Source organism: Macrotis lagotis, chromosome 1 (assembly GCF_037893015.1).
Source record: "Macrotis lagotis isolate mMagLag1 chromosome 1, bilby.v1.9.chrom.fasta, whole genome shotgun sequence".
In the NCBI taxonomy this organism is placed as follows: domain Eukaryota; kingdom Metazoa; phylum Chordata; class Mammalia; order Peramelemorphia; family Peramelidae; genus Macrotis; species Macrotis lagotis.
The window spans coordinates 825459186-825481064 of NC_133658.1; the positions used below are offsets into that span (position 1 = coordinate 825459186).

Below are 21879 nucleotides of genomic sequence, written 5' to 3' on the forward strand. Positions count from 1 at the left end.
AACTAGGGATTTGAAATATCATTTTGCCAGTCTAGATTAATTAGCAATAGTGCCTCCAAACCTTGCATATACTGCCTCGTGCACTTTTTGACAAACTTCCCTAGCATTGGGTACCACCATCCTTCCAGTCCCCTAGGCATGCAACCTAGGTGTTAATCCTCAATTCATTCACACTCAACACCATATGGGATCTGTTGCCAAGTCTTAGGGCTTCTACCTTCACAACGTTTCTAGTAGACTTTCCCTTTTCTTAATTCACATTTTGTGGTACAGACCTATATCACCTCCTGCTTTGACTACTGCCTTCTGGTGGGTTCCCCTGCCCTTTTGGGGTGGTTCCCCATTTCAATTCACATTCCATTTAGCTGCCAAAAGAGGAGAATTGACTATGATGCCTCTCTCTCTTTGATAAACTCAAGTGGCTCCCTATTACCTTGGAGATCAACTTTAAAATATTCTGTTTAACTTTTAAAGTATTTCACAACCCTGCCCCCTTCCTAGTTTTCCTGGGACACTATTTTTCCTACACTTTACTCCACTGCACAAATATAAACCTGATGTTCTTTCTATTCCTGAACACAGTACTTCATTTTCTGATTTTTTTGCCTTTTTTAATTGGTTGGCCCCCAGGTCTTCACTGCTTTTCTTTCCCATCTCCACTTTCTGGTTTCCCTAGTTTTCTTTTAGACTTGTCTCAAAACCCACCTTGGAAGGAAGGAAACCTTTTTTGGTCACTTTCCCTGCCCTCCCCAGTGCTAGTGCTTTCCTCTGGGTTCCCTTCCATTTATATTTTATATATCTTATATGATGAACATCAGTGGTTTTCATCCTGTCTCCCTGTTAAAATTCGACCTTTGGGATCAATTTCTGGGAGCACGCTAATTTATAAACGTCTGGTTCCACTTGAGTGTGTCAGTCTAAACTATTGCCTTCTTGAGTGGTATATTTGTGTTACTAATCCTAAAGGTATAAATAATTGTATTTTGCTAGGGTAGTTTTTTTGTTTGTTTTTACAAGGCAATGGAGTTAAGTGACTTGTCCAAGTCATACAATTAGGTAATTAACTATCTGAGGCTAGATTTGAACTCAGGTCCTCCTGTCTACAGGGCCCGTGCTCTATCCACTGCATCACCTAGCTGCCCTTCCTAATTCATTCCAAGAATCCCTCTATAACTTCCTTATTCCAAGAGATATGTAGCCCAATCTTGCTTTATTATCATATCATCTGAAAGTGTGACCCAGTTCACTTTGGGAAACTGAAATGTAAGGGAAAATGGCCCCACCTCAAGCCAAGATCTGCTGCTCTTCAACTGCCTCTGGAGTGCCTAGATTTGTCCTTTAAGGCCCAGGCAGAATGGCACTGATGCCTCTTCTGTGTGAGGGTTGAAGGAAGTCAGCTTGAATGACCTCTCTGGAGAGACCACTTAGCTTTCCTTCTTCCTCATATGGCATTGATCTAGAGGCACTTCATCTTGTTCCTCTTATCTTATGTATTCCTTTCAGTCTATCAATGTCCTTCCTAAAATCTGATACCCAGTACTGAGACTATAATAGGTAAATTATATATTTATTGCATTATTTTGGCTACTTCTTAGTTGGCATTAATAGAAGATATTTGTTTTTGGATACTTTGTTGGCACCCAGTGAATGTGAATATCATTTGCAATGACTTAAAACCCTCAAGTTCAAAATTTTTAGAACATGAATTGTTTTCTCCAAATATCCCACTTACAAAATTGCACATTTATAAAAAAAAAAGTTTTAAAATGAAAATTATATGTACCAAAAAAATCTTTTTCCAGGAAACAAGTTAATAATGTCTTAAAATGAAACTGTTAAACATGTAGGAATGGATCTATTTTTACTCTTTTTTTTGTTTTTGTAAGGCAATGGGGTTAAATGGTTTGCCAAGGCCACACAGCTAGGTAATTATTAAGTGTCTGAGACCGAATTTGAACCCAGGTACTCCTACTGCACCACCTAGCCGCCCCTATTTTTACTCTTTAATCAAAGAAATTGGAGAAGTTTAATACAGTAAAATCCAATATCTGCTTGGAGTTTTAGAAATTTTTTTTACAAGTAGCACATAAAACTTCATAAATATCTTAGGGGCTTTTTGGCTTGATGCAGACACTGTCAGGGAAATGTAAAAGACAAGTGGACCAAAGATTTCTGCTAACTATCTCCTTGTTTTTCTACTTATCATTTATTAATTCTTTGACCTTAGTTCTGATCGTAGGCTTTATAAATATGTTTATTCATGCTGTAAAATCAAAATACTTTGTGTGAGGTTGACAGGAACTTACTCTAAGGAAAATGGAAATCATTGTTACTACCCCCCCCCAAAAACTATGGCTGGTTTTCTATATCATTTTAATCTCATGTAACTAAATGGGCCACAGTGATTTTTGTTTTACTATCTGGAAGGGCCATAGAGATTTTCTATCAGTTAGGCTATGTTATCAATTTAGAGCATAAGCTATCCTTTTATATACCCCCCTTAAAAATAGAACCAGTTCTATAGCTAAATCTTCCAAATAAAATTTAGCATGCTTCCTTTTAGATGCATAATATTCATGCATTTAGGCCAAATTACCCTTTTCAGGCTGCTTTAAAAGAAATAGTTCATTTAAAAGAGTTTAGCAATTTATAGCTCTAGAGGGAATATTTTCTACATATATTACTCCATTAAAGGATTAGGTTTCTCATATTCTAAATTTAAATACTTAACTTTTTGCCTTTAATTTCATATTATAAGATACTACCTATAGTATTAATGTTAGTGATATAGTACTCTAACAGCAGCATTGGAAAAAACTGGGAACTGGACCTGTGTTTTCATGGGGATAAGAAACTTAACACCAATTGCTAATTCTTAACCTCCAGGGTCAAATAGAACACATCTGTTCCCTCTTTCACATAGCAGCCCTTTAAATGTTTCAGATACAAATGTCTACATCCCCTGTTAAGTCTTCTATTCTCTAAGATAACTATCCCAACTTTCTTCAGCCAAGCCTTGTTATCTATAAAAGGCCTCACTTCTCAAATTTATAGAGAACTAAGGGGCAGCTAGGTGGCACAGTGGATAGAGCACCGGCCCTGGAGTCAGGAGTACCTGAGTTCAAATCCAGCTTCAGACACTTAATAATTACCTAGCTGTGTGACCTTGGGCAAGCCACTTAACCCCATTTGCCTTGCAAAAAAAAAGACACCTAAAAAAATTTATAGAGAACTGAGTCAAATTTATAAACATAAGAGTCATTCCCCCACTGGTAAATGGTCAAAGGATATATAAACAGGCAGTTTTCAGAAGAAGAAATCAAAGCTATCAATAGTCACATGAAAAAATGCTCTAAATCACTACTGATTAGATAGTTAATTTGGCTAATAGTCAGAAAAAGGAAAATGACAAATGCTAGAAGGGACATGGAAAAATAGGAACACTAATGTTCGGTTGGTGGAATTTTGAACTACTTTAGTTTTTTTTGGAACTATGCCCAAAGAGCTATAAAGTGTACAAAATCTTTGACTAGCAATCCACTAACTAGCTCTGAATCCTCCAAAGTTCAAAGATTGGAAGAAAAGGCCTATTGGTAAAAAAAAAATATGGCAACTTTTTTGTAATAGAAATAAATTGGAAATCAAGGGGATGTGCCCATCAATTGGGGAATTACTGAACAAGTTATGGTATATGATTGCAATGGAATACTTCAAGAAATGTGTAGAATGTTTTCAGATAAAGAACTCATTAAAAGTGTAGTGAATAGAACAGAAAAACTCTATACACAGTAATAGCAACATCTTAATGATGATCAACCATGAAAGATTTAGCTACTCTGATCAAGGCAATGATCTAAGATTAATTCCAAAGACCCTTGATGAAAAATGCTGACTGCTTCCAGAGACAGAGCTGATTGAACTCTATGCAAATTGAAGCAAACTTTTTTCTATATATTTTTCTGCTTTACTTTAATATGTGACTAATATGGAAATATAGCATGATTCTTCACATGTAGGGCTGATATCAAATTGTTTGCCTTCTCAAAGTAGGGGAAGAGAACAAATTTGAAACTCAAATTTTAAAAAGGTTACTAAAATAGTTTTACATGTGGCTGAGAAATATTTAACAAAATAACTAAAAATAGGGGCAGCTAGGTGGCACAGTGGATAAAACACCGGCCCTGGAGTCAGGAGGACCTGAGTTCAAATCCGACCTCAGACACTTAATAATTACCTAGATGTGTCACCTTGGACAAGTCACTTAACCTCATTGTCATAGCAACCCCCCCAAATTGATATTAAAATCATAAAAATAAAAAGGGTGAAAAGGGGGGGGGATTTAGTATACCTAATTGAATATTCTATCTAGATGTATTCAGACTAGGGTAAAGCACAATAATCCTGTCTTCACTTCTACTCTAGATATTATGCTTCTAATAAAGCAACCTTAAATTGCTTTGTTCTGACTTTGATCCCCAGATCTTTTCAGATAAACTTCTGCCCAACCACACTGTCCCTCTTGTTTTTGTCCATTTTGCAGTAGATATTCCTGATGTTTTTGAAGTCAAGCATAAAGATTTTATATTTATACTTACTAAATTTTCTCTTATTAGATTTAGCCTATCATTTTAACTTACAAAGTTAAATTATTAAAAAGTAAGGTAAAAACATGAGGCTTTATACCTAGCATTGGGGAATCTCTGGATAAATGAATGTGGATTTTTTAGTCACTTCCTTACATAACTCCAAATTGTTTCCAGAATATAGATTACAGCTTTATAAACAGTGAATTAATTTGCCTGTCTTTCCATAGCCACTCTAATATTGATTCCTGTGCTATCACTGCCAAACTTCTAAGTTATTTTATTTTATTTTTTTTAGGTTTTTGCAAGGCAAATGGGGTTAAGTGGCTTGCCCAAGGCCACACAGCTAGGTAATTATTAAGTGTCTGAGACCGGATTTGAACCCAGGTACTCCTGACTCCAGGGCCGGTGCTTTATCCACTATGCCACCTAGCTGCCCCTTCCTAAGTTATTTGTAATTTGCATTTCTCTTATTAGTGAGTTGCGGAAATCTTGTATATGATTAATATTTTGTAAATTTTCTTTCAAGAGCCATTTGTTTGAATTTGTTGAGTACTCATCTATTGGAAAATGACTTTGAAACTCCTATCCTAGAATTGTACTGTCCCAATCAATGATTGAATGAACACAAACTCACCTAGCCCATTATCTAGTTGTTCCCCGACCGGGTCATATTTCAAATTCTTTCAGCCCCATGTTCTTGCTTTTTAACCTACAACTGTGAGTGTTTCCCTAATCAACCCTTCTTTTTCCACTTATAGCCCTACAAGTGCAGATGTTGCCACTACTGGGCCAGACCTCTCTTCCATCTTATCTCTTACCTCAGCCCCACTTGGTGCTTCACACCAAATATATGGTTTCAACCATAAAAGGATTAGTTTCTAGTGGGGAGGGTTCTTCTGAGATCTTTTGCTGAGCTACCTCAGTCTATGAGTCTCTTGAGGTTTGCATCTGATGCCTGAAGAGGGGGCATCTCATTCTTGGAATGTGAGCTTTAATATTTAATTCTTTAATTAACTGGATTTTAAGCTTCATGCATGCTAGCTGTTGGTCAGAAACTTTGAATCTGCATGTAGTAAGCCAAATTTAGGGATAGCTCTCATAGTAATTTCTTGATTCCACAGCAAAAAAAAAAAAAATCAAATAGCCAATGTTCCTTTTATAACTGATGTACAACATTTGAGAACTGCAAATTCTATCCATATTTTTTCTTGAGTGGAAAATTATTTTTCTTTTATATTAGGAACACATTTTTCTTTACTTTATAGCATATTTAGCTGGAAACCACTTGTAGTCAGAACCATTACTGACAAGAAATTGAGTTAATAGTTCTTCCTGTAATTGCTGTAATAAGATTAAAAATTTATCTAGCAGACTTAAAATAAAAATGCAAACTGATGCTTGCTCTTTCACAACTAAAGTTCAAATGCAGATTTTTTTCGATTATCCCATCACATGGTTTTCAGAATGGAATGAAATACACAGAAAATCTAATGCATGAACCAAAGCGTTTGTGTATGGACTTAGTTTGCATGTGCATATATGCGTGAGTTCGTGTGTGTGTGTGTGTGTGTGTGTGTGTGTGTGTGTGTGTGTGTGTTAGGTAGGAAGAAATGGAAGTGACCTGTTTGAAAATTCCCTCACCATTGCTGACTGGTAATTCATTGACAATATATAGTTTAGAAGTTTTGTCTGGACCCTGAAAGGTTAAGGAACTTGTCCATTGTCACACAGATTGTCAGAGGCAGATTTGGGTCTTCCTCATCTCTAGGCCGGCTCTCTACTGTCCTGGGCCCTCTTTTCTTCTCCCCCATATTTTTTCATTTGGTGATCTTATCAGTTCCCATGATTTCAATGATCACTTCTATGCTGGTTATTCTCAAATCTAGTTATCCTTTCTTCTGATCTCCAGATTCATATTTCCAATTACCTTTTAGACATCTCAAATTGGATGTTCCATAGTCATCTATGTCCAAAACTGAATTCATTATCTTTCTCTTGAAATCTTCCTTGTCTGAACTTCCTATTCTCCTAGTCATCCAAGCTAGCAACCTAGGGAAGACCCGTTGGTTTTACCTTTTTTCACATCTCATTTCATGCCTGGACCATTTCAGGTTCCTTCTGGTTGTTGTTCCTGCCTTGTCTCCCATCCCCATCTATCCTCCACTCATCTGTTAAATTCAATTTCTTAAAACCCAGCTCTTATCATGCATCTCCCAGCCCAATAATCTGCATAGATCCCCATCATCTTCCATGCCTCCTCCCACCTGCCTTCCTGTCGTGACCCATGGCCCTGTGTTTTCTGCATCTCTAGCTTGGACAGAATCACTAGCTGCTTCCTGTGACTGGAAGGGACCTTGTGCTTCCTTCAGGTCCCATCTAACATCCCATCTTGTACTAAAAGCTTTGGTTGATCTTTCCTCTCCCAGGTATCTTTGCAGGACTGGGGCAGGGGCCAGTGCTTGTCAACAGCAGGACTCAGCACAGCCTTGCTCCTCTCCGCCACACTTAGGGGAGTTGGCACAGTGTTGGCCACTGAGGGCGCTTAACCAAAGCATGCTGACTGCCTGGGCCATGCTGCTACTCCTATAATCTGAACAGAACAAGTACAGTACTTTTCTTCCCTGTCTCTTCTGGTCACACCCATTTTCCTTTCCCTCAATCTTCCTGTTTGATTCCCCCACCCATCTGGATCTGCAGTTCCCTGTTTCCTTATTCCAATGCACTCATGCAAACCCTCACTCATCATGTATGTTATTTCTTTTCATGATGTAAGATTAGGAGATAGCAGAGTCTCATGATTTCAAACTCAAGGATTTAAATCTGGGAAAAATTTTTAAAAAGGTGATAAACATTATTTGTCAAATTTGGGGTCTTACTATTAAGAAAAGTATATAGGGAAGGAGTGCAGAGTTGGCTAGTTTCACTGTGATGATGAGCTTTTAGTAGCAAATAGTTACTTGCCCAGGGTCACACAGCCAATAAGCCACATTTGAACTTATGAAGATGAGACCCAGCACTCTAGGGTAAAGGATGTCCATTATCGTCACTATTAGTTGACAAATTTAAAAATGCTAATAGAAATAAGATGAAAAAAATTGAAAGAATATGCAGAATTAAGAGATAAAATGATTTTCTTAGAGGAAAACCTGGACAATAAACAAAAAATTAAGTGAAACAATAACTTTAGTAAAATAGAACATGAAATAAACCCACAGAAGAAATCACTTTTCTGCATATTACTAACAAAAAATCCAACGGGAAATATGAACTCATTATTTTCCCTCCTAACCCCCAAATCTCTCCTCTTCCCAAACTTCCCAATTTCTGTCTAAGATATCATCCCTCTAGACCTCCTAGTTCATAATATGGGCCTGACTCCTCACTTCTCAATCTATATCCAATCAGTGTTGAATCTTGTTTCTACCTTCTCTACATCTCTTACATTTGACCCCTTCTTGCCACTCTCAAAGAGAACACTTGGCTAATTTCATTCCTGGCGATGAGCTTTTAGAAGCAATAGTGACTTGCCCGGGGTCACCCAGCTAGTAAGTGAGTGAGGTCACATCACAAAGTGCAATTGGCCAATTCTGCACTTCCTGCTGGGACCCAGCACTCCAGCCATCTCCTCTCATCTATGTTACTGTAACAAAAAACTTCCTAATTAATTTCCCTGCCCCAAATCTCTCACCACTCCAGTCCATCCTACTCACTACTACTAAAACAATTTTCCGGCTACGTAACTGTTGTGCCCTTCCTCCCAAATTATTTTGCATTAATTTTCTTTATATTTATGCTGTGAGACAGGCAGTGTGGTATAACAGAAAGGAAACTGGATTTGGAGTTAGAGCCTGGGTTCAAATTTCACTTTTTTTTTGGTCAAATTCATATGATTTGGTGGCTGGGTCATTAGGACTAGCCATCTTTAAAAATGAGGGGGATATTGGATTAGAAAACCTAAGATTGCTTTAAGCTCAAAATCTTCATACAATGATTATTGTGCCATAAGAAATATCTATGAAAATCCAAAGAATTTTTTTTTAATCAATGAAGTAGAGCCAGAACAAGTAAATCATGAAAAAGGAAACAATATAGAAAGTGTTTCAGATCTCTGATAAATGTAGTGTCTTCAGGGAAATGGATCCATTTCATTCCTCCCTTCTCCCAACTTGAAGGTCCATCCCCTGCTAGCAACAAAGAAGCCATGGGGGAGGGGGGTACAGAATGCAGAATGAGGCACAAAATTTTAGATATAGTCAATGTGTGGACTGGTTTTACTTAACTATATTTCTTTTTTTTAAGGTTTTTGCAAGGCAGTGGGGTTAAGTGGCTTGCCCAAGGCCACACAGCTAGGTAGTTATTAAGAGTCTGAGGTTGGATTTGAATTCAGGTACTCCTGACTCCAGGGCCGGTGCTCTATCCACTGTGCCACCTAGCTGCCCCTTGACTATATTTCTTACAAGAGGTTCTACTGAGTGGTGCTAATGGAGCAATTGGTAAGGGATAGTGATGTTAAAACCCCCCCCAAAATAGTATCATTAAAAAATAAAATGAAACCAAACTTAACCTTGATCCTAGAGCACAGATATTAAAACATCCTTTTCTCTAGAAGAGAGGTAGGGATTTACAGGGCTAGAGTGACAAACATAGTGATAGTGCTGGTTTCTTTTGCTTAATTGTGCTTCTTTACAGAAATTACTGTCATTTTTTTAAAAAAGCTATCAAGTCTTAAAAATTAGGGAAAGAAGTTTCAAAAAGTAGAAAATAAGATATTTTTTAATCACATTTCAGTATTACTTTGTTATATTTAAATTCATATTTTTCTTATAAAAATTATTCAAAACTGACTAGAATAGTAAAATTGTTGATGGCTTCCCATGAGTCATTACTTTATTGGTGAATTCAGTTATATAGTGAAAAAAATGGCCCTTGATCAGTCCTCTAAACCCTCTGTTTTATCCTCTGTCTTACACTTTTAGAAGAATTCTGCTAAACTTCTATTCTAGATCATATTGTGGCATGCTGTTAAAGAGCACTCTGAATTCTGAAATCTCTGAGTTTAGCCAAGGGTAGAAGTTCATCATCAGAAGCTTGGCTAATACTGGAATATTCACACTGATGAAATTTATAAGTCTTTTGAAAAACTGAATGAAAAAATGAATTGTGATTTAAGCAGAACTCATGCACGCAAACATGAATTTTTCTTTGAATAGATTCTACTGTTTAAAGCCTTATTTTATGTTATAAAGATTATGTGTTCATGGATTTTTTTTGAACAGTCAAACAAGAATCATCAGTGAAAAAAGATATTCTTAGAATACATCACACTTCCTTCATGTGTTTAAGCTTATGTTGAAGACAAGTAATAGGAGGCATTTTTTCTCTTTCAGAATAACCACAATGAAAATTTTCCTTTAAGAGAGGCTAGCAAACTTTTTTTTGGTTATTTGATAGAAACTTAATGACTTCTTTTACACAACTTCCTCAGGTGAGATTGAAATGGTTACAAAGACATTTTCTTTCCCAAAACCAAATACTTAAAACTGTGAAGTAACAAGCAATTAATGGAATTCTTTACTCTTTGAAAATCCCGGTTATTTTGGATTTGCTTTAGGTGGATAGAGAGGCCATCAAAGTTAATTATTACCTTGATATCCAATTTGATGCTACAATAGTATATGATATAAAATCATCAACTAGAAAGCACCTCACGTTTACTGTGTGTTTAATTATAAAATTGTTCTGTTATCATGAGTATGTTTACTTTGATACAAGAATGTATGTCAATAAAGAAATATTCATTTAAGTAAATATCTTGACACTATATCCTTATTCAAAATTATATCTATCATTTGTTCAAATAATTTTTTATTGAACTAATATAACATTTATATATTTGAATATATATAAAATCAATGATGAAGATAATTTAAAAAATTATTTGCTAGTTAGGTTAAAAACTATAAAGTATAAAATCTAAATTAAAAATAAAATATCCATTTCTAAGATCTAATCTATATATGGAATTTTTTTAATGAACTTATACTACATTGGATGTGTACCTGTTCTGCTGGTAAACAATTAGAAATGTTACCTGTAGAGATGTATAGTACTTGCTCCATGTGTTACTTGCTATTTGTGGAGGTAGATATTCAACTTTGGTCCTTTATTAAAAATGTATTCCAGCTTGGGAAAAAGCAGCATGTAAGCTAGAAAAGGTGGAAGAAAGAAGTCATTCTTACTCTGTACACAGTATTTGGCTAGGTACTATGGGACTTACAAAGTTAACTTGGTATGATAGTTCAGTTAACTAGAGGCAGTCTAAAATATGTTCATAATGTACCTCTATAAGATTTTTTAAAAAATGTTTCAGTGAATCAAAAACAAGATTAAAACATTCTGTTGCATATAAATGATTTTAGAATGGTACTATAAGACAGTACTTAATCACATAAATTAAAATCTTTCTTGAACAATAAAATACAGCAATGCCAATATTGATATGGTTTTTATCCTTCATTACCAAAGAAAACCAAAAATAACATCACCATGTTTGAGACAAATTACAGTGTGTCCGACTGTGGCTGATCAGACCAATATGAGCTCAGAATGCTCTACCACAGGTTGGGCACAAACAGTCCATGTGAACACCTGGGCTGGGTACTCTAAACTTATGGATAGCATGTTTCCTTTGAGCTGCTTCCATCTTGCCTCATTCATAGAGTGCATTCTAACTTTACAATGATTTACAATTTCTAAGAAAAGGTTTGCAACTATGCCCAAAGAACACTAAAACTGGTCATAACCTCTGACCCAACACTACCAATACTAGGTCTATATCCAGAACAAATCATAAAAAATGGATTGAAAAGCCCACATGCTCCAGAATATTCATAGCAGCTCTTTCTGTAGTGACAAAGAATTGGAAAATTACGAGATTGCCCATCATTTGGGAAATGGCTGAACATGTTATGGTACATGAATACTATGGAATATTATTGTTCTATAAGAAACCATAAATGGTCAGACTCTAGAGAAGTATGGAATGACTTATGGGATCTGATGCTGAGTGAAGGGAGTAGAACCAAGAGAACAAAGTACACCTCAACAACATTGTGAGTTGATCAACTTTGATGGAAGCAGCTCACCTCAGCAGTTCAGAGAGTTAGGACAACCCTAGGAGACTGGCTATGGACAATGCTATTCCCAATCAGAGGAAGAAAAACAAAACAAAACCAAAAAACCCCCTTCAGAATCTGAATACTTTTTAAAACTTTCTCCTATGTATTTCTCTCCTATTTCATGGTTTTCTTGTCCCTCAATCCTAAATTTCTCATATCAAAAATTACTAATCTGTAAACACAAATATATATATATATACAATATTCACTCTGTTTGCCACTGAGGGGAGAGGGATGGGAAGAGAAAGTGGAAGGAAATTATACAACTTAAAAATATGCATGTGAATGAACATTGAAAAGTTTGCATAACAAGTAATTGGAAAAATAAAGAAAATATGTCCTTTTGCTTTTCTAAATTTATCAATATAGTTAATGAAGAAATGGAAACTAAATAGTGAACTATTCAATTTCTATTCATTTATATTACTAAAAGTAAATAAATTGAACTGGTTGATACTTATTAAATAACCATTTCAATTTTGTTAAATAACTACTCTGCTTTTAAAATAATAAAATCCCATAACATGAATAGCCAGTTACATTCAAGCCTGGGATAGCAAATTCCCCCTGTTTAATTTTAGCCTGGGTAATTTTGGAGTTAAATTGGGATTAAAGCAGAGCTCAGAAAAATCATGTGCAGCTTCTTTTTAGGTCTAAACTGAATACATATCTTCTATTTAAGCCATAAGCTCAAAGGAAAGGTGGACCTGAAACATGTCAGCATAATAGTCTCCAATTTGATGAGTCTTTAGTTGATTTATGTATAATAATATTTCATTACATGTGTATATATGTGAGGTTTGCTTTTAAAGATCAGAGGAACTTCAGATCAAGATCCTATTTGAGAGTCCCAGCATTTCAAATGGAGAAGACCTCCTTAGTCCAAAAGATTGTATCTGTTTTCAGTGAACTTAATAGCCCTTACACAATGCTGGTTGGGTATGTAATATTTGTTTAAAAAATACTCATCTATTTTATTTATCTTCTTTGTAGAACAAATCTATATAGGGATTCCCAAGTTCAATCCATGTAGATCGAGATCAGTAATCACTCAAAAGTTTAACATGCTATATATATAAAATGTATTTATTTTAGGTTTTTCCAAGGCAAATGGGGTTAAGTGGCTTGCCCAAGTTCACACAGCTAGGCAATTATTAAGTGTTTGAGACTGGATTTGAAGCCAGGTACTCCTGACTCCAGGGCCAGTGCTTTATCCACTGCGCCACCTAGCCGCCCCCAACATGCCATATTTCCTTTTTTTTTTTTTTAATATTTATTCTCTTTTTGTACAAATGTTTTTTATACATTAATAAAATATTCTTGTTTAAGAGTAAACAGAACACCCCCTCCCCCCACAAAATATAGACTCGCTTGAGCAATAAAGTAAAGGGGACAGAAAAAATTAAAATAAAAAAATAGTAATAAATTGTAGGTATGGCCAGGTGGCGCAATGGACGGAGCCCCAGCCCTGGAGCCAGGAGTACCCGAGCCCATATCTGGCCCCATACACCCAACAATCACCCAGCTATGTGACATGCAAGCCACCTCAACCCCACTACCCTGCAAAAACCAAAAAAAGGAAAAAAAAGACCCCAAATAAAATAGTAATAATAGTAGGGGTGGCTGGGTGGCGGACAGAGCATTGGCCCTTGAGCCAGGAGCACTGGGTCCAAATCTGGCCTTAGACACCCAACGATCACCCCGCTATACAGCTCCAGGCAAGCCACCCAGCTCCATTTGCCCTGCACCGCCCCCCCAAATAATAATAATAATAATAATAATAATAATAATAATAATAATAATAATAATAATAAAAATGTGCTTCAGTCTTTGTTCCAACACCAACAACTCTGTCACGGGTGGATCACATTCTTTATGGTAAGTCTATCGCAAAAGTTACTTGCATATTTTTCCACCGTTGCCACTGCTGATCACAACTCCCTCCTTTCGTATTTCTCCACTACCATGTACTATATTTTCTCTCTCCTTTCACTCTGACTCTGCTGTAGGGTGGCTGAGTGGCACAGCAGACAGATCCCTGGTCCTGGGGCCAACAGGCCCTGAGCCCCCCTACCACCCCTTAGGCCCAGCATCCACCTGGCCCTATGGTCCTGGACAGGCCATCTAATCCCAGCCCCTTGCAAGAAGAAAAAGGAAAATGTGTTATATCTGACCACTCTCCCCCCATGGTCCATCCTCTCCTCCATCACTCACATCCCCCCTTCCCCCTGTCCCTTTTTATTCCAGATGCCTGTACCCCATTGAGTATATATGCTGTTTCCTCTCCGAGCCACCTCTGATGAGATTGAAAATTCCCTCATTCCCCTTTGCCTTCCCCCCTTCCATATCATTGCGATAGCTCATTGTAATAAAGAAAAAAACTTTATATGAGATATCTTGGCCTATTCCCCCCTCTTTTTCTTTCTCCCATTACATTTCCCCTTTTTTTCTATTGACTCCATTTTTACACCATATTCTATCTTCAAATTCAGCTTTCTCCTATGCTTCAACTTATAAAAGCTCCTTCTATCTGCTTTATTAACTAAGAAGGTTCATATGAGTATTATCAGTGTCATTTTTCTAGGAATACATGCAGTTCATCCTCATTAAGTCCCTCATATTTCCCCCCTCTCCTCCAATCTCCATGCTTCACCTGAGTCCTGTATCTGAAGATCAAACCTTCTGTTCAGCTCTGGCCATTCTAACAGGAACATTTGAAATTCCCCTGGTTCACTGAAAGTCCATCTTTTTCCCTGGAAGAGGACATTCAGCCTTCCTGGGTAGTTGATTCTCGGTTGCATTCTAAGCTCTTTTGCCTTCTGGTATATTATATTTCAAGCCCTACGAGCTTCCAGTGTAGTTTCTGCTAAGTCCTGTGTGATCCTGACTGCAGCTCCACGATATTTGAACTGTGTCCTTCTGGCTACTTGTAATATTTTCTCTTTGACTTGGGAGTTCTGGAACTTGGCTATAATATTCCTAGGGGTTGTTTTTTGGGATCTCTTTCTCGGGGGGATCTGTGGATTCTCTCCATTTCTATTTTGCCCTCTGCTTCTAGAATATCAGGGCAATTTTCCTGTAGTAATTCTTTGAAAATGATGTCAAGGCTCTTTTCCTGATCATGACTTTCAGGTATTCCAATAATTTTTAAATTATCTTTCCTAAGTCTGTTTTCCATATCAGTTGTTTTTTCAATGAGATGTTTCACATTTTCTTCTAATTTTTCATTTTTTTGGTTTTGAAGTAATGAATCCTGGTTTCTTGTAAATTTATCAATCTCCCTGAGTTCTATTCTTTGTCTGAAGGATTTGTTTTCCTCAGAGAGCTTTCTTATCTCTTTTTTCATTTGGCCAATTTTACTTTTTAAAGCATTCTTCTCTTCAATAACTTTTTTTGAACTGTTTTATCTATTTGACATAAGCTGGTTTTTAGCATGCTATTTTCTTCAGGATTTTTTTGGATTTCCTTGACTAGGCCTGCTGACTTCATTTTCATGTTTTTCCTGCATCTCTCTCCTTTCTTTTTCCAGTTTTTCTTCTAACTCCCTGATTTGATTTTCAAAGTCTTTTTTGAGCTCTAATAGCCTGAGCCCAATTAATGTTTTTCTTGGAGTCTTTAGATGCAGGAGCTTGTGCTTCCTCATCTTCAGACTGAGTGTTTTGATCCTTCTTGGGCTTACATGCAAAATATTTCTCAATGGTGTTCCTCTTATTTCTCTGCTTGCTCATTTTCCCAGCCTGTTTTTGGGGTGCTTCCTGAGCTTTGGGGACACTCCCACAAGGGTCTCAGTGTGTGAGGTTCTGTCCTCCCTCCTGGTGTGAATGAACATAAGCGCCCCCTTCTGCCATGGGGCTGAGGTGGGGGGGGGGCCCTGCTGTTCTATGGCGGGGCCTAGACTGCGATCAGGATCTGAATGTGGTCAGAGCCCCAGAGTCCTGTTCCAGGGGCAGAGGATAGAGCTCTGCAGTCTCTCTTCACTCCCCTCCCTCAGCTCAATGGGCTCATGGCCTGGGGGCCCCTGCTTACTGGCTCTGCCTGCTTCTGTTCCTGGATCTGGGCTGCCAAAAGACCATGTAGCTTGCTGTGTGCCCCAAGTGCTGGGCCTCAGGTGCTCACTCTGGCAGAGGTCCCCCCACTGCTGCTCCCCCACTTTGTGTAAATGTAAAAATAAAATAGCTCAGGAGACTCCCCCGCTGCTGGGAGCCCTGGGGCTGCCTCCGGGAGGCTGAAGTTCTTTGGCTCTGGTGGGCCACCCTTCTGGCGGGCCGCTCCTTCGACCCCGGGGGAGCAGAGCCTTTCTGCTCTTTTCCAGGTTACCTTGAGTAGAAGAACTGCCTCACTGGGTCCCTCTGTGGGTTCTGTCTCTCCAAAGTTTAGTTAGAGTCCTTAGTTTCAAAGTTTTATGAGAGAGTGCCTAAGAGACGTTGCTCTCTTGTTGCCATCTTGGCTCCGCCTCCCATGCTATATTTCTTATGGCAGTTAAAATGCTCACTGTCATTTTGATTAAGATTTTATCATTCCTTTCTGGATTATGTATAATAGAAATGTATAATAGAAATTTATATGAATTTATTTTATAACCTATTATTTCAATTAATTTGCTTCTCTAGTGTTTAAAATAATAAATCAGCATTTCATCTATATGTAGGGAAATACTTATTATGCTTTTCATTTTTCCCTTGTCATACTGCTACCATTAGCACTTATTTTTTTAATCTTGAAAATTTTTTTCTCAATTACATTAAAGAAAAGATTTTGAGTTCCACATTTTTCTCCTTCCCTTCTTTCCTTTTCCAAGACAGCACAGGTGATCTCATAAAGGTTATACATGTAGAATCAATCCATATTAGTCATGATGTAAAAGAAGAATCAGAACAAAAGAGAAAAAAATGAAAGCAAAACAATCACATTTTAAAATGTGAAAAAGACATTGGTTTGCATTCAGACTCCATAGTTCTTTCTCTGGATATGGATATTTTCCATCGCAAATCTTTTAGAATTGTCTTTGGTGACTGAAGCACATTTTTTATTATTATTATTTGGGGAGGTTGCAGGGCAAATGGGGCTGGGTGGCCTGCCTGGGGCCACATAGCAGGGTGATCTTTGGGTGTCTGAGGGTGGATTTGGGCCCGGGTGTTCCTGGCTCAAGGGCCAATGCTCTGTCTGCCACCCAGTCACCCCTACTATTATTACTATTTTATTTTATTTTGGGTCTTTTTTTTTTTCTCCTTTTTGGTTTCTGCAGGGAAGTGGGGATCAGGTGGCTTGCATGTCACACAGCTGGGTGATGTTGGGTCTATGGGGCTGGATGTGGGCTCCGGTGCTTGTGGCTCCAGGGCTGGTGCTTTGTCCACTGTGCCACCTGGCCATACCTACAATTATTACTATTTTTTTATTTTAATTTTTTTTCTCTCCCCTTTATTGCCCAAGCAAGTCTATAATCATGGGGGGGAGGTATTTTGTTTACTCTTAAAACAAGAATATTTTATTAATGTAAAAAAAAATTTGTACAAAATGAGAATTAAAAAATAAAATAAAATAGAATTGTCTTTGGTCACTGTATTGTTAAAAAGAACTGTCTGTCATAGTTGATTATTATATAATATTGCTGTTGCTGTGTACAATGTTCTCCTGATTCACTTCACTCACCATCAGTTTATGTTACTCCAGATTTTTCTGTAATTTGCCTGCTTGTGAGTTTTTTTAAATTTTTATTTATTTAAGGCAATGGGGTTAAGTGATTTGCCCAAGGTCACACAGCTCTATCCACTGTGCCACCTAGCTGCCCCTTGTTCATGATTTTTCACAGAACAATAGATGGGCATTCCCTCAGTTTCCAGTTCTGTGCCTCCACAAAAGAGCAGTTACAAATATTTTTATACGTGTTCTACTAGCATTTCTAAAAGTCTTGTCAAATGTTAGAGGGTGATATGGTATCCTTGCTTTATCCTCTGTACTTATTGAGAAAGACTTTACTATTTCTCCATTGCAAATAAGATCCTTACACAGGCACGTGATGGTGCCATGGATGGTGATAGCACTGACTCTGGAATCAGGGAGACTGAATTCAAATTCAGCCGCAGATAGCACTATGTGCGCCTCAACAACTTAACCTTTTTTGCTTTAATTTATTCAATTGTAAAATGGGGATCTTAACAGCACCTACCTTGCAGGATCATTGTGAGGATCAAATGAGATATTACAAAGTTTAGCAAAGTCACTGATGTGGGTGTGTGTGTGTGTGTGTGTGTGTGTGTGTGTGTGTGTGTGTGTGTGTACATATATATAAATTCCCTTCCATTTCCAGGAGACTAAGGAACTAAGGAATAATGCCAGTTTGGAGGTAGTTTGATTTAGAGAAAGAAGACAGCACTGAATTATTATTATTTTTTTTTGCTTCGGGAATGGTGGTCATAATAATCTGCAAACCAGAATTGTAAATAATAAATGAGACAACTGAGGACTAAATTAGGTAATGAGAAAAGAGGCACTCAGCTCTTTTTAAATAAGTCCTCCAGGACTAGACAAATTCTTTTTTAGGTTACTGAATAAACTTGCAGATTTAATTTAAGTATTACTGCTACTAATTTCTAAGAATTATGAGAAAAGAAATATGAAAAGACTATAAACAGGGAGATGTCTTAATTTTCAAAAAAGGGAAGAAAAGGCAAGCTCTAGAAAATAGACTAATAAGATTAATACCAATCCTTGCAAAACTCTAAGAGGGCTTATAAGCATTAAAAAAAGAAATCATTGCTATATGCCCAACATGGGTTTTCTAAACTAAATCATATCAAATAACATGTGTTTTTTTTTAAAGAACATAATTGGGTGAATAGGTTAAGAGAATGATTGTTAACCATTAATAAGGTATTTCACAAATCTCGCATCTTTGGGAAGATTTAAGAAATGAGCTAAGTGATAGTATTTTCCAGTGAATTTATAAATAGTTGAACAAAGAGCATTATAATGGATCTATATTATCCTGGGGGGGGGTGATTTCTACAACTGTGCTACAGTATGTTTGATTCTGTTCCATTCAACATTTAATCAGTAATTTGTATGGAGAGACAGGAGGTGCAGTTATCAGGTTTGCAGATGGGTGGAATGTGAGAGGCAGAATTCAACTAGTCATCTATGTTCTAAACATTGGTGTTCTATTTGACTAGTCCATCAGTTCTGCCTCTGTGATCTCTTACATTCATCTCCTTCTGTTTTCCAACTGCCATCTTCCCCATACATGCTTTATTACCAATCCCCTCAACTTGTGAAAGTTTCCTAAATGATCTTCCTGCCATCAAACCATCTTCACTGCTGCCCTTTGTTTTCCTTGGGCATAAGGTTTATTCATGGCATAGCCTTCTACTGAAAATTGCCCAATCTCTTCCCTAGTTATCAATCAAAACATTTCCTGAACATTTTGTACTGTTCACAATCCAGCCTGTCCTCTTCTCTCTCTAGTCTCATCTCATCCTACTCTTCAGCCTCCCCTCCATGTAATCCCTCTACATTTCATCTATACTGGACTGCCGGCTGGGCTTACCTCTTCTAGATACTCCATGCTTTTTTGCCTTATCAATCACTTAGTCAATCAACAAATATTTATGAAGCATTTGTGAGTGCTAAGCACTGTGCAAAATACTAGGTATACAAAGAAAGGCAAAAAAAGGTCCTGCCCTCAAGAATATATATCAATGGGTGATACAACATAGGTAGAAATAAAATATAAACAGAATAGATGAAAGTAATTTGGGAAGGCCAGGAGAGGCTTCCTGTAGAAGGTAGAATTTCAGTGGAGTCTTGAAAGAAGTCAAGGCACGATGAGACAGAAGTGAGAAGGGCAGAGTACTCCAGGCAAGAATAACAAATAGTGAAGAGATCTTAAGATGGGAGATGGAGAAGGATGTTTAAGGGGAAAAAGTCGACGACAAAGAATGCAAAGAAACTAATTCCTCACAACCATCTCACCAGCTAAACTTCTACTAGTCACTCAGTACATATGCTATCCATTTTTTTCCTATATCACATTTATACGAGTCTGTATAATATTTCCCCTACTACTCTGTAAACTCTATGGAGAAAGCAACTCTCATTTAAATATCTCATTTTGGGCACATACGTCAAACTGTTGAATATATGCAATATCTTAATATTTTAAAATATCAGTATAGGCTGGAAAAATAAGACCAAGCAAAATAGATTGCTTTGAAATTTCAAATCCTTATTTTAGGTTTAAAAAATAGAAGCTAACTGCATAAACTGGGAAGGCAAGGTGTGATAATTTAAATGACCCAGGGATTTTAGCTGAGTCAGAACTTCAATAAAAAAACTATGGCAACTAGAGTAACTTTAGTCTTTATTAATACAAAACAATTTATCCAAATTAATTGAACCATGAAATACTATTTTTAGACTCATTATTTTTATGAAACCTATAAATTCTGATCCTGGGGAATGTTATGTCTGAAAAAGGGAGGAATAATGGCAGTATATTTAGGCATAAAATAGATAAAATAAAGTCTGTTTTCATTTTAAAAATTACACTTATTTTTTGGTATTATATATGACTCCCTGCTTAATGTTATAGTGAAATATATTTTATACCCATGGAATAAATATATTCACTGAAACTTTCTCATGGAACCTCAATACACATAACAAGTAAAAACAAGACTATGTAGACTTCAGATATATTTTAGTAGCAGTTCAAGGGAAGTAACAATTCCTTGTATTCTTCATTAATCAGATGACATGGAAAAATATTGTGTTAACATCTGGACACCTTTTAATTTTTTTTTTAGTTTTTTTGGGGGGGGGCAAGACAATGGGGTTAATTGGCTTGCCCAAATCCACACAGCTAGGTATTTATTAAGTGTCTGAGGCCAGATTTGAACTCAGGTACTCCTGACTCCAGGGCTGGTGCTCTTTCCACTGTGCCATCTAGCTGTCCCATCGGCTACCTTTTAAAAAAGATTAGTGCACTCAAACTAGAGTGCAAACCAAAGGAGGATAACCAGGATGATGGAAATAGTCTGGAAACTATGCTACATGAGGAACAGTAAAAAGATTCTGAATAGAAGAGATAAAATTAATAGGAGATGTGATAGCTATTTTCAAATATCTGAAGATCTGCCATGCACTTTTGTTTGAAGAACGCTAATGTGTGGAAATTCATATTGTCTCAAGACAATTTATACCATTTTTGGATTGGACAGCTAGAATTCACAGTGGATAGAATGCTGAACCTTAAGTCAGTAAGACCTATCTTTGTGAGTTCAAATGTGGTCTCAAGACATTTACTAGCTTTGTGACCCTGGGCAAGTCACTTAATCTTGTTTGCCTCAGTTTCCTCATCTAAAAAATAACTTGGAAAAAAAATTACAAACTACTCCAGTATCTTTGCTAAGAAAACCCCAAATGGGGTCAGATATGACTAAAATGACTGAATAACAAAAAAATTTTCCCTATAATGTTTGAATCAAAATCTGCCTTGCTTTAGTGATTGAACTAAATGACTACTCACTCTACCTTTTGAGTCAATCAACAAAACCAGTCCCTTTTCTACAGGACAACTATCATGTACCCTTTGCCCCAAGGCTTGTCTCTTTTCTAGGATAAACATTCCTACTTCTTAGAAGATAGTTTCGAGTCTCAAGATTGTCCTTCCATATATATAGTATGCAACATTCTAAAACAGTACCTAGAGTTGAATATTAATAGTCTACATTTGCAGTCTGTCCAGAATGGAGTATAGAAGACTCTTAAAATTACGTTAGTTAATTTGGTTGTTTCAATTATCAATAATCTTAAAATACTGAGAAGTTATATTTCCTCCCCTTCTCCTAATGTGACACTGTTGCTACTTCTAAATTTAGTTCTTCATTGTTGGTTATACTCAGGTCCAGAATAGCAGGAATTCCTCCTTGTCACTTCACTTTTCAAGTATGACATTTTCATTAAGGTAAATCAATAACTCTGCTTTGTGCAAAGTATAGAATTTAGTTGATAATTGAATTTTTTGCCATTCTTATTTGATAACTTTTTATTCTTTTCTGTTATGGTGAGTATGGTGAGTATGTAGTATATCACCATACCAATGTTGCTTCTTTTGCACC

General features: G+C 36.9%; 1 long non-coding RNA gene across 20 annotated transcripts in view; it reads right to left on the reverse strand.

Annotated features, from left to right (window-relative positions):
* Positions 1–21879, reverse strand: part of LOC141508492 (uncharacterized) — a 107200-nt gene that overhangs the window by 72471 nt on the left and 12850 nt on the right. For 19 of the 20 annotated variants that reach the window (XR_012474444.1, XR_012474439.1, XR_012474442.1 and 16 more), the window contains exon 3: positions 10678–10792. The exons of the other annotated variant lie outside the window; for it this stretch is intronic. This is a non-coding gene — a long non-coding RNA (uncharacterized LOC141508492). The remainder of the gene's footprint in view (positions 1–10677; positions 10793–21879) is intronic. 20 annotated transcript variants of the gene reach the window in all.